The sequence below is a fragment of the Lycorma delicatula genome, chromosome 5 (genome assembly GCF_047948215.1).
Source record: "Lycorma delicatula isolate Av1 chromosome 5, ASM4794821v1, whole genome shotgun sequence".
In the NCBI taxonomy this organism is placed as follows: Eukaryota; Metazoa; Arthropoda; class Insecta; order Hemiptera; family Fulgoridae; genus Lycorma; species Lycorma delicatula.
Genome location: NC_134459.1, coordinates 170,116,777 through 170,129,183, shown reverse-complemented (window position 1 = coordinate 170,129,183; position 12,407 = coordinate 170,116,777). Strand labels below are relative to the sequence as shown.

The following is a 12,407-nucleotide window of genomic DNA, read 5'->3' as shown; positions in this document are numbered from 1 at the left end:
GCAAGTTTTCTTAATTTTAAAGATTACTTCTCATACATATCTGTATAAAATGTGAAACTACCTCGCTTGTAATAATGTAGTTCTGTGCATGTTTATATGTACACATTTTATTGATATTATTATTCTCAAATTCAGACTGCATAGTTCTCTTTATGACTACATAGTTCGTTTAGTATAAACCATTTTTATGTCTTCATTTTTTCCTTACTCCTGAAAAAGTTTACATTTACATTGTACCTAGGTTCCACTTAATTGTTTGTATTTTTTGGGAATTTACGAGGAATATCTCTAAAGAAAAACCGCTGGAAAATCTCCTAAAGGTTGGCGAACCTGTGTCGTTCATGGCCACGCTGCATTGTTGTCTATAGGTTATCGCGTTCTAGTATCTTTGATTACGTGTGAATTATTACGTTATAAAATGAATAGGAAAGTCGATGTTGCGGCCGACTATGAAATTAGTGGAATTGTGCGTTTTTTAAACCAGCTGAAGTTCATAGCCAGTCGATTACTGTGTACGGAGATGTGTAATGATGAAAGAAACGTCCGAAAATGATGTGAAAGGTTAGAAATAACAGAATTAATGTGCACAATGAAGAATTTTTCGCGGAGGCCCTCGATAATCACCGAGGACCTTTTGAAATGCATCGTTGATGAAATCGGAAAAAATCGTTGCTCAACGATTTCCGATCTTTGAACTTCGTTTTCTTGATGTTTCAAGAGCTGTTATTAGTCCATTTTAAGCTCGGAAAGGTTTGTGCCAGTCGGAGTCGGGTGCCGCACGTCTGAACGGAACGTCACAAAAAATTACGAATGGGATCTGCTTAGGAATTTTTGATGTGATACACCGAAAAAAGTAATGAGTTCCTTAATTCAGTTGTTACCGGCAATGAAACATGGATTTCGTATTACACGCCAGGGAGAAAACGGCAATCAAGTGGAATGGCGTCATCCTGAATCGCCAACCAGATCAATAGCCACAGCCATTTGGATGCAAACTGATGGCCATATAATGCACGTCCACATGTTGCTGGTCCGACACCTGATTTACTGAGATCATTTGGGTGGGAAATTTACGATCACTCACCATACAGTTCGGACTTAGCTAGTTCTGATTACCATTTGTTTGGGAAATTGAAAGAATTTTTGGGCGGTAAGCAATTCGCGGGTGACGGTGAACTTAAAGATAATGTTAATCATTGCCTAAATGGATTGGCGGCAGAAGAATACGACTAGGTTATATTGAAGCTGGTGTATATCGCTATGATAAATGTCGTAATTCATGTAGCGATTATATAGAGAAGTAGTATAAGGTATGTGTTTAAGAGAAATGAAAAATATTTATAGTTTTCAGAATAATTTTTTTTTACAGTGAAATGGTCTTTACTTTAGAGATAACTTCTTGTACAATTTTTTACTTGAATGAAAACTAATGTTAAGTTGCTGATTGTTATAAATACCTAATAAGCAGCTAATGACAAAATAATATAATTCTGAAGATAGTGATATGGTTAAAATATACTGCATACATTAATATAAAGCAGTAGTGGCTCTATCAATGTAAAATCTACTAGCTCTAATGCTGGTGATTGATGTACACTTTGGAATTTACATTAGGACCTTTTGAGCTTGCTATAGTTAACCCCAAAATAATCAGTACATATATGTTAACACATATGTGTGAGTATTGTTTATTAGTGCAAATTGTAACAATTTAAACTCAACATATATAAAAAAAATCTTTTAGTTTCCAAAAATTCTAAGAAAGTGAAATTCAATTTTTAAAATAGGATTTATGATACGTTTTCATTATTTATCTTTTTTTTACGCAATATTTAATGGCTCATTACAAAATAAAAGTATAGTTTTGTTTTCCACAATTGGTCTTATTTGTACAGTCTGAGACCATGTCCTGTGACAATATCAGTTTATTCGTACTTAGGCAAAGATTAGAAGACTGGGTTTTACGTAACAGGCATTTCAGCTATTAGGCTTATTTCACATCTATTAAAAAGAAAACAAAGGCCTTGAGAAATCTGTTGGAAGTCTCTTCCCACTAAATTAAACTAATAATATATTACTGGCATAACATCCTTAGTGTGGATCTACCAAGGTTTGGCATACATCCACAGAATGAAAAAAAATAGAGAAGGAATCAAGGTTAGGGTAATGGGATGGATGGTCAGTTAATCCATAAAAAGCATGGCCTTATCATTGGATAGCTCAAGGTCCCTTCCAGGGAGCACACTTCCATTCCCTATCCATAATCCCTAAGAGGATTGAAATTTTTTCTGAAGATGGAAGAAAATAACACATTACTGATATATAAGTTGCTCACCGACTTTTATATTGCAAGTAATTGTTTTTCTTGCAAAATTAAAGATCTTATGAAATAATTTCAGGTATCTAAATGGAATACCTCTCCCAATTATGGATGTATCTGACAAAACTATCAACTTCTCAGTCAGATCTTCATTGGAGACTGTTATTAATAGATTTATGGTATATTTAATTAACTGAACCTCAACTATTGAATCAGAATTCATGGTTTAAAATTTAACTATAATTATGTATCATAAGTAATTGATATCTATAGATGTTCATCAATATTTTTTTACCTTAGATAGAAAAACATAATTAAAATTAATGTAATGATCATTAAATAATTAACTTTAGCTTTTTCTAAATGTCTCTTTGGCTTTTACCATTGGTTTGTAGCTGCCCTCTATTTAATTTTAGGATAGACTTTCTTTTTTTCATCATGTACTACAAATAAGTATCACGTAAACTGATGATTATAAAATAAAAAGCTAAATTTATCCTTGTGTTTACATTTATGAATATGTAATATTTTCAAAAAAATTGTCACTTATTAAAAATTAACAATATCCATCCACCTTTATCAAACCAAACAAGAAATCTATTTTCATATAACTCAGCACAAGACTTTGGCTTACAAGAAAGGGCCTTATTATATTTCCTTCCATTGTAATTTTTTATAAATTACCAAACAATTTAAATAATCTTCCCACCAATTAATTAAAAATATCTACAATTAAAAAAATTTCAATTACTCTGAATGATGAAATTATTAAATGATACTGATTACAAATTGAAAGTACCTGAATTTTCTGCATTCTGTTCAACATGTACTTTAATATGATCAAATAATTTTCATTAGTGCCTTCTGAATTGTTAATTATTTTGTAATATTTTTTTATATTAATCAACTCATTTACTTACTTTAACATTATTTCATGTTTTTTTTTTTTTTTTTTTTTTTTTTTTTTAAATAATTAATATGAACTTTAATCATAACAGTCTTTACATTTTATATGTATTTGTATATCTTGTGATGCTGCTCTGTTCAAGATTTGATAATTACATACAATTATGAAATCCCCTTTGATTTTGATGAAATTTAGAATATATGTTACTTAGGAGCTAAGCTATTCGTTACAATTGAAATTATTTGTTGGAAATACAATTCACCAGAGTTAAGTCCCATGTAAGTTACATAGTACCCTCACCAAAACGTCCATAATTCAGCATTGTACAGTTGTAACATACATTATTTTTGGACTAAATAATTTGATTTCAGGGAAATTAAGATAAGAATGAGAGTAGATTCACTTAATATTAAATTAAGTTAGGTTAAGTATAAGGTATGGGTTTGGTTAATGTGCTGTATACAATATTTACAGAGTAAATAACTTGGTTTAAATGAAATCTAATTGAGTTTACCTTGGTTTAGGTCAAGGGCAAGATTAAGGTTAGATTAGGTTAGATAAGGTAACTGATTTCTTGTACTGAACTTCATACGATATCAGCTTACATAATCTAATGCTTTCTTTGCTTGCCAACTACACCTAGTTAACCTTAAATATTGAATTGGCCAATTGATAGGCTGAGTCTATAATTGTATACAATAATCAATTAGTTAGTCTGAAAATAATGTATTTTACATTTATACAGTGTTGAATCACAAAAGTTTTGGTGAGGGAACTACATAACTTACGAAGGTTGTAACTCATTATTTTCCAGAAAATACTTTCAATATTAATGTATAACTTACGTACTAAATAAGATATATTAAAATAAGATAAACTAAATAAGATTTATCAAAACCAGAGGTGAATCCATAACAGTATATAATTACTCAAGGTTTTATCAAGGATTCTATTGATCCATTCAAGCAAATGCTGGGGTATTTACTTTTTTATTCATGTCATATTTAAATTCCTGATGTGATCAATGTAATTTATCATGTACCAATTAGAATGAAAGGATTTATTATTTTTACTTATTTACAGTAGACCTTATTTATTTTGTTAACACTTATTAACAAACTTATTGGTTCATGACATGCCAACACAGTTAGTTAAAAAATTTGCTGAATAGACTTAAAATATTTGTTATCATAGTAAAAGAATTAAGTGTTTGGAAACATTTATCTTAAAACATCCTAGAAGTGTACATTACATAGACTGACACATTACTAAATATTTATCAAAAAAATATTAATTTATTAAGATGTGTTATCAAATTTTGTCTATGATAGTAGAATAATTTATTGTTGCAGCAAAATCCTTACAAATATTAATAAAGAAGCAGCAGCAATTTATATTAGTAATGAAGCAGCAATTTGTGGTTCAGTCATGTAAAATACAGCAATTTGGTTAAGTACAGCAGTTTGGTTAAGTATTCATTAGTTGCTCTCGTCAAGTATCAACTTTGCTAGGATACAGTATTGCATAAATTTATCATTTAGGTACTGGGGAATTTGTGGTTCAGTCATGTAAAATACAGCAATTTGGTTAAGTATTCATTAGTTGCTCTCGTCAAGTATCAACTTTGCTAGGATACAGTATTGCATAAATTTATCATTTAGGTACTGGGGGAGGAACATTTTCCCATATTTAGCATGTTGGATAAATCCTTTATTTAGTAGCTCATCTCTATAAAGAAAGATATTATTGTGTATCAGAAGTACATTATTATATTGTAGAAGTTTTAAATTATACAGTGTACATTGTTAAGTATTTTGCACTAATTATTTTATTAATTTGAACAAGTTTTAAAAAAAAAGTGTGTGTTCTTTAAGTGTATGCATTATAATCATTAAAGTCTACTATAAAGTGAACAATTTTGTTTTTTTTTTTTACCATTGATTGGATATAAAAAAAAAATGTTATGTTTTATGTTAAAATCTTATATTTATTAATAATTATTTTTGATCAATGAACTTCCAAAATATTAGAACATCGACCTACAGTAATTTAATTTTACATTTTTAGTAAAATGGTTATTATAAAATGTTAAATTAATATCATAAAAAAAAAAATGAGTAACAAAATCTTGAATAAATTATAACTAAAACATTTTAATTTATATTTGCATAAATTTAGTGAATGTTATTTGACAACCTAATACTGGCTAAGAAACTTTATAGCTATTGCACCATAAGGAAGTTAAAAATGCAATAGATACTAAAAAATAGAGGTCAAACGACAAATCTGTTAATGTAAACTGGTTTGTTTAGAACTTTTCCTATAAAATAAGATTTTTTTACATTTTGCATGTATAAATACTTTTTATTTTTTATTTATTTCATAGAACAAAGTATCAAAACTGCAATATCATGGGTAATAACTAGTAAATTATCAAAGAACATAAAACTAGAGTTCAAGGTTACATAATACTGGTAAGTATTAAAAAAATCAGTTATATTATATCTTTTTTTTTGTTTCTTTATAACCTATATTGGTGTAATTTTTGAAGTTAAATAAAACATTTAAATTTAAATATAATTTATTGCTTACCTATAAGATAAAAAAGAATATAGATAGATAATAAATAATTCATATTAATAGATAAATAATAGATTAATAGATAATAATCCATTTTACAAGTAATTTGTATTTAGAGGAATGTGAATGACAAAACCAATGTAGATATCCTAATTATGATAACATTCAGGAAACAAAATATTGATATTATTAATTTTTATATTTATTAAAAGCTTATAAAATTGTTCAACATGATCTGACTTCACAACAAACAACAGGAAAACATCTAGGTTTAGTTATTATGTGATGTAGGAATGTGCTAGGAGATGAAAAGTGTAGAGGAAGACAAAGATTGTAGTATACAGAAAACAAGTAATTGCACAGGTAGGATGTAGTTAATATGTTAATGTTAAAAGATTAGCACAGAATGGGAAGGAATGGAAGCAACATAGCCAGTCAACTGACTGATGACAAAAAAAGAAAAACAGCTCACAATAAATCCTCCCTCCTCCAGAAATAGTAATTTATAAAATTTTTATTGTTTTAACATATCAAACTTTCAACTTTTCACTTTTCTGATTATAGCGATACATGCTGCTGCAGCAGCTAAAGCTGTAATGAAAAAGTTTCATAGTTAAAAAAGTTGTTCTTTTTTGAGACATTAAAAAGAATTGTGAATAATTTGTGAAAAAAAATTTTATTCCAATATTTCCAAATCTAAAAAATCTATTTTTGTTAAAAACAGGTGTTTGTATGTAAGTACATGTGTTTGTTGGCCTGTACTTGGTATTATAACTCTGAACCCTGTAGACCAATTTTCTTCAAGCTTAATAGTATCTGTCTACCAAGTTTGAAGAAAATCATACATACACATATAGTTACAACTTTTGAAGGAGAAAGAATATTACATTTTTGCAAAAATTGTAAAAAGGATGAGAGTATTTTGGTTGAAATAAAATTTTAAATCTTTATTCTGGCCTTGAAGCAAAAATCTCTTCTTACATAAGTTTTTTTATCAGGATCGCAAATTATCTAAGATTTTTATTTAATACTCACCTCTTCCCAAAATATTACCCCTTCACCAAATATTTTTTATATATTTTTCTTTTCTTAGCTACATCTTGCTTCAGAAAAGAAGTGAATGGGAGTGTTTTGCATCTATTTTTTATACATCAATTGACCTTCAACTGTTATAACCTTTTTTTGGTCATCCCACTCCAATTGTCTGTGGTAATAAAATATATTTCTTTTAATTTTTCCAAATTTTTTTAACTTAAATCCATCTTGCTGCTTTCTCATTTTGTTTAAAATGCAAAATTTTTATATTTTTGATAATTATTTCTTGAAAAAAAAAATAGCCAAAAATGTTCACCCCCTTTCCAAATTACAACTTTTTTTATTTAGAATTTTGTTTCAATCATTGTAATTTTTAAACACAAATAATTTTAGAAAGTTCCTTTGTTTTAAATATATAATCATCACTTAGGAATTATTTTCTTAAAAATTCATTTTACCCAAATGCTTCCCCTTGAGTATGAATCCACCAAAATTTAAAAAAAATCTTTTTGCAATTTCAAGTTTTAATACTAAATTGTATTTTGTTAAACAATAAAGGGACTAAAATAATTAATTTCTATCTTCTGATGGATGAGCTGCCAAATTTAAAACAAATAGAAATTTAAAAAAATTTCAATTTTAATCTATTGAAAATCAACTTTAGAATTGATGCAAGAGGTGATATCAGTAAGAGTCTTGACAAAACAGATCATCCAAAAATATCAACTTGTCATAATATATTACAACCCCATGATTCACATAAATTGACAAGGGTATGCATAGAGCCTATGCCACTTAAAAAACCATTCAATCCATTTCTAAAAAAAAAAAATGTTAGTCTGTCAAATGGGTGTAAAGCCGCAATTCTTAATAACTCAGTTTTAAATTAAATTCACATAGAACTTACAAAAAACTTCAATTAAAATTATAGCCTAGGTTTTCCCTTAGGCCATTCTTTTTCCCTTTTCTCCATCCTCCTGATGGCCTCCACCTCTGATTCCAGGGTATCTGAGGCTTCGAAGATAGAATCTTCCAATCTGCAGTAAATCGTCAGGATGCTTGCTGCTGGCATCAGATGATAGTGTGGTGAGCATTATATCAGAAAGCTTGATGTACATACTCCCTGCTAAAAAGTTTGGGGCGCCTAAAGAGCTTGCCCTCTTATTTAGAGGCCTCTGAGATTTCTGTGGCTCCATGATGCTTGTCTAACACTTTTTCCCAACTATTATTACATTGTATTTTTTATAATTCCCTAAATCGAGATTTTCTCTTCAACAACTTTTATGTTAATGCATTTTTAAACTTCATCTGCGTTTTTTTTTTTAATTTCTGGGTCCACCATTAGGTATTACTTCAGAGGATGAGATGAATGACAATTTTTGTAGCATGTGAAAATGCCATGTCTGTCCAGCATTTGAACCCACGACTTGCGGTTTAGCTTCTCTTTCCTTCACTTTTGATTGGTCAAATGCTAAACTGTCTACCAGGTTTCACAAGATGATGACAACCATTCCAAGTCAATTATACATAATGTTTATTTATTGAAGTAGAAAAATTTTATGTTATTGGGTCTGTGCTGTAAGATGACGGTTCCACAAACATCATTATTACAAATATAATGTTATGAAATCATATTTACAATTATATCTAACTACTGCATTTAAAGCTATGTTTAAACTATGATTCATGTTATCCAGCACATATTAACAGTAGATATGTAGGCCCTTGGATTTATAAACAACCTTTTTTTTGTCTTCAGTCATTTGACTACTCTCCAAGATTCCCTATCTAGTGGCAGTCGATTCATTTTGGTTTACGCCCTACATCCTACAGCTCTAACAATTTGTTTTACATATTCCAAACATTGCCTACCTGCACAATTTTTCCCATTTACTTGTCCTTCCAATATTAAAGTGACTATTATAAGGATGCCTTAATATGTGGCCTATAAATCGGTCTCTTCTTTTAACTATATTTTTCCAAATTCTTTCTTCATCAATTTACCACAGTGCCTCTTCATTTTTCACTTTATCCACCCATCTGATTTTTAACAATCTCTTATAGCACCACATTTCAAAAGCTTCTAATCTTTTCTTCTCAGATACTCCGATCTTCCAAGGTTCACTTCCATATAAAGCTACACTCCAAACATATACTTTCAAAAATGTTTTCCTGTCATTTAAATTAATTTTTGATTGATAGCTCGTTTCACCTGTGCTATTGGGCATTTTATATCGCTGTGGCTTCGACCATCTTTAGTAATTCTACTTCTCAAATAGCAAAATTCTTCTACCTCCGTAATCTTTTCTTTTCCTATTTTTATATTCAGTGGTCCATCTACATTATTTCTACTAAATTTCATTACTTTTGTTTTGTTCTTGTTTATTTTCATGCTGCAGTTCTTGCGTAGGACTTCATTCATGCCATTCATTGTTTCTTCTAAATCTTTTTTAATCTCGGCAAGAATTACTATATCATCATCAGCAACCATAACATCTTTATATTTTCATCTTGCACTGTTATTCCAGATCTAAATTGTTCTTTAACATCATTAATTGCCAGTTCTATATAAAGATTAAAAAGTAATGGGAATAGGAAACATCCTTGTCAGACTCGCTTTTTTATTACTGCTTTTTTTTTTTTATTACTTTTAAGACCATAATGGATCACTTTAGTTCATTTTTTTTTTGGCAAGTTCTTTCTTTTCTTGCTGATTTGTTGTTTTTCAGCTTTTCTCTTTTGCCAGTAATTTCTAAGGGTTTCAGATCTTCTTGCCCTTTCTTGTTCGGAGTACACCCGGCTTATTGTTTTCTTGGGTTTTGATAGGAATCTTGTTTCTTTATTTTTTAATTTCTCATAGTTTCCAGTTTACGTTTTTAGGCTTTCACGGGTTATGTCTAATTCCTCCATGTCTTTCCGTACTTTGTATAACCAGTTCGGTCTGCTTTTCTTGTTTCAAAAAAGTTTGATTATCCGTCTGATAAGTCTTATTACTGCTTTTATGTTATTCAATTTTTACTGTTGCAGTTTGGTTCCTGTAAAGTGTTAGCTATCTCTAGCAAGTGTTCTTCTATCTGTAGACGTGAACCCTAAATTTTAAAAAATGCTAAACATTTTATTCCAGTCTACATAATTGAAAGCCTTTTCTAGGTCTATATGTGCCAAGTATGTTGGTTTGTTTTTCTTTAGTCTTCCTTCTACTGTTAATCTGAGTGCCAAAATTGCTTCCCTTGTCCCTATACTTTTCCTGAAACCAAATTGGTTTTCTTCTACTGACCCCTCAATTCTTCTGTACAGAAGTCTAGTTAAAATTTTTGATGCTTTTGTTGTTAAGCTAATTGTTTTGTATTCTTCACATTTATCTGCTCTTGCTTTCTTTGGTATTATAACAATAACACTGTGTTATTCCCCTGACGTTATTCCCCTGTGTTATTCCACTGTGAAGTCTGACGAAATTCCCCTTTTTCATAAATAGACACCTGTTTGTGTAATCTATCGCTTCCTCACCTGCATAGCGCAGTAATTCTGCAGATACCTGTCTATCCCAAGAGCCTTTTTCCCATTCAAACCTTTTAATGCTACCTTAAATTCAGATCTTAGTATTGTATCTCCCTTTTCATCCTCTTCAACTTCCTTTTCTTCCTTTATAACACCAATTTCTAATTCATTTCCGTGTAACTCATCAATATATTCCGCCTACCTGTTTACCTTTTTTTTTCATGTTATAAACCTGTGTACCATTCTTATTTAGCACATTATTAGATTTTAATGTATGTACCAAAACGTTCTCCTTAACTTTCGTGTATACTCCATCTATTTTACCAATGATCATTCTCTTTTCACTTCTGAACACTTTTCTTTAATCCACTATTCTTTTGCTAATTTGCAGTTTCTGTTTACAGTATTTCTTTATTGTTGATAGGTCCTTTTACCTTGTTCATCACTAGCACTCTTATAATTTCTACACTCATCCGTCAGTTGCAATATATCCTCTCATATCCAAGGTTTTCTACCAGTTCTCTTTGTTCCATGTAAGTTTGCTTCTGCTGATTTAAGAATTTCGTTTATAACATTCTCCCATTCTTTTTCTATATTTTCTACCTTATCATTTTTACTCAGACCTCTTATCCTCCTCAAAAATCTTCTTTACGTCTTTCTCAAGCTTCTGTAGATCCACCGATTCATCTGGCACCTTTTCTTCAGGTTTTTAAACCCCAACCTATATTTCATTATCACTAAATTATGATCGCTATCGATGTCTGCTCCTGGATATGCTTTGCAATTGATTTCTAAATCTTTGTTTAACCATGATATAATTTATCTAATACCTTGCAGTATCGCATGGCTTTTTCATGTGTATATTCTTCTATTATGATTTTTAAATTGGGTGTTGGCAATTACTAAATTATACTTCGTGCAAAACTCAATAAGTCAGTCCTCTCTTTCATTTCTTTTGCCCAGCCCGTATTCACCCACAATATTTTCTTCCTTGCCTTTTCCGATACTTGCATTTCAATCTTTTAATAATAAACTATTATTAAATTTTTGTTATGTTTTATGTGTTTAATTGCTTCATCAATTTCTTAGTATCTCTACCTCATCATCATCATCATGGGCATATAGACATTAACAATCGTTGTTGGTTTAGGTTTCGATTTTATCCTTATTACAATGATAATATCGCTATGTTTTTTTAAATACTCTACTCTCTTCCCTATGTTCTTGTTCAAAAACAACAATGACATATAACAATAAGTAAGTATTTAATTGGTATATCGGTATATTAAGAATAAGAATATTAGTATATAATATTGTATAGTATATTTAATAAGTATTTAATATTTAAGTATCCTCTTATGTAACAAGGCAAGTTAAATAAATTTATTTGTGCGCTTTTTATTTAAATTTTTAAGTAACATCTTTTTAAGAATTATAACTTTTTTCTGTTAGTAAAGTATATTATGCGTAGATTTTTAAAACTAATTGCACTTTCTTTTTGTTATAGGACCTTATATTGACTTTTGAAGGACTTTTGGGAAAATTAAAACCAAATTCTGTTTAGGTCTCGATAACGCTCCATACCATTGTTGCAAATTGGAAAAAATTCCAAATATGGGAACTCTTAAAGCAGAAATCCAGGAGTGGTTAAAGAGACGAAATATTTCCTACACTAAACCGATGATTAAAAGAGTGTTATTTCAGTTAATACAAGCATAAAAAATCCGGTTGTAACTTATTCTCTTGATAACATTTTAAATTCGGAGAATCATACATGGTACTTAGGTATTAACGCCACTGCAGCTACAGCTTTATTTAAAAACAAAGTAGTCAATCGGATTTCGGTGGTAAACGGGCCGATATAGAGTTTAACGTAGATTCAAAACAGTCTCTTTATTAATTTTAATAAATGGTTATTTATATTTATTTATTTTATAAATATAATTTAACCAAACAACCTATGCTCGCTTCGGTCGCTAACCTTGACTAATTAACACCGTAACTTTTTGAGTATTTATTTAATAAACTCGGTAATTATTGCAATTATTTATTAATTAAATAATCAAA

General features: G+C 29.6%; 1 long non-coding RNA gene across 1 annotated transcript; it reads left to right on the top strand.

Moving 5' to 3' along the window:
- The first annotated feature begins 1,016 nt into the window (after nucleotides 1-1,016).
- Nucleotides 1,017-12,193, top strand: LOC142324587 (uncharacterized). The gene is made up of 3 exons (XR_012756334.1): nucleotides 1,017-1,310; nucleotides 5,614-5,701; nucleotides 11,848-12,193. It is a non-coding gene; the product is annotated as an uncharacterized LOC142324587 (long non-coding RNA).
- Nucleotides 12,194-12,407: the final 214 nt, after the last annotated feature.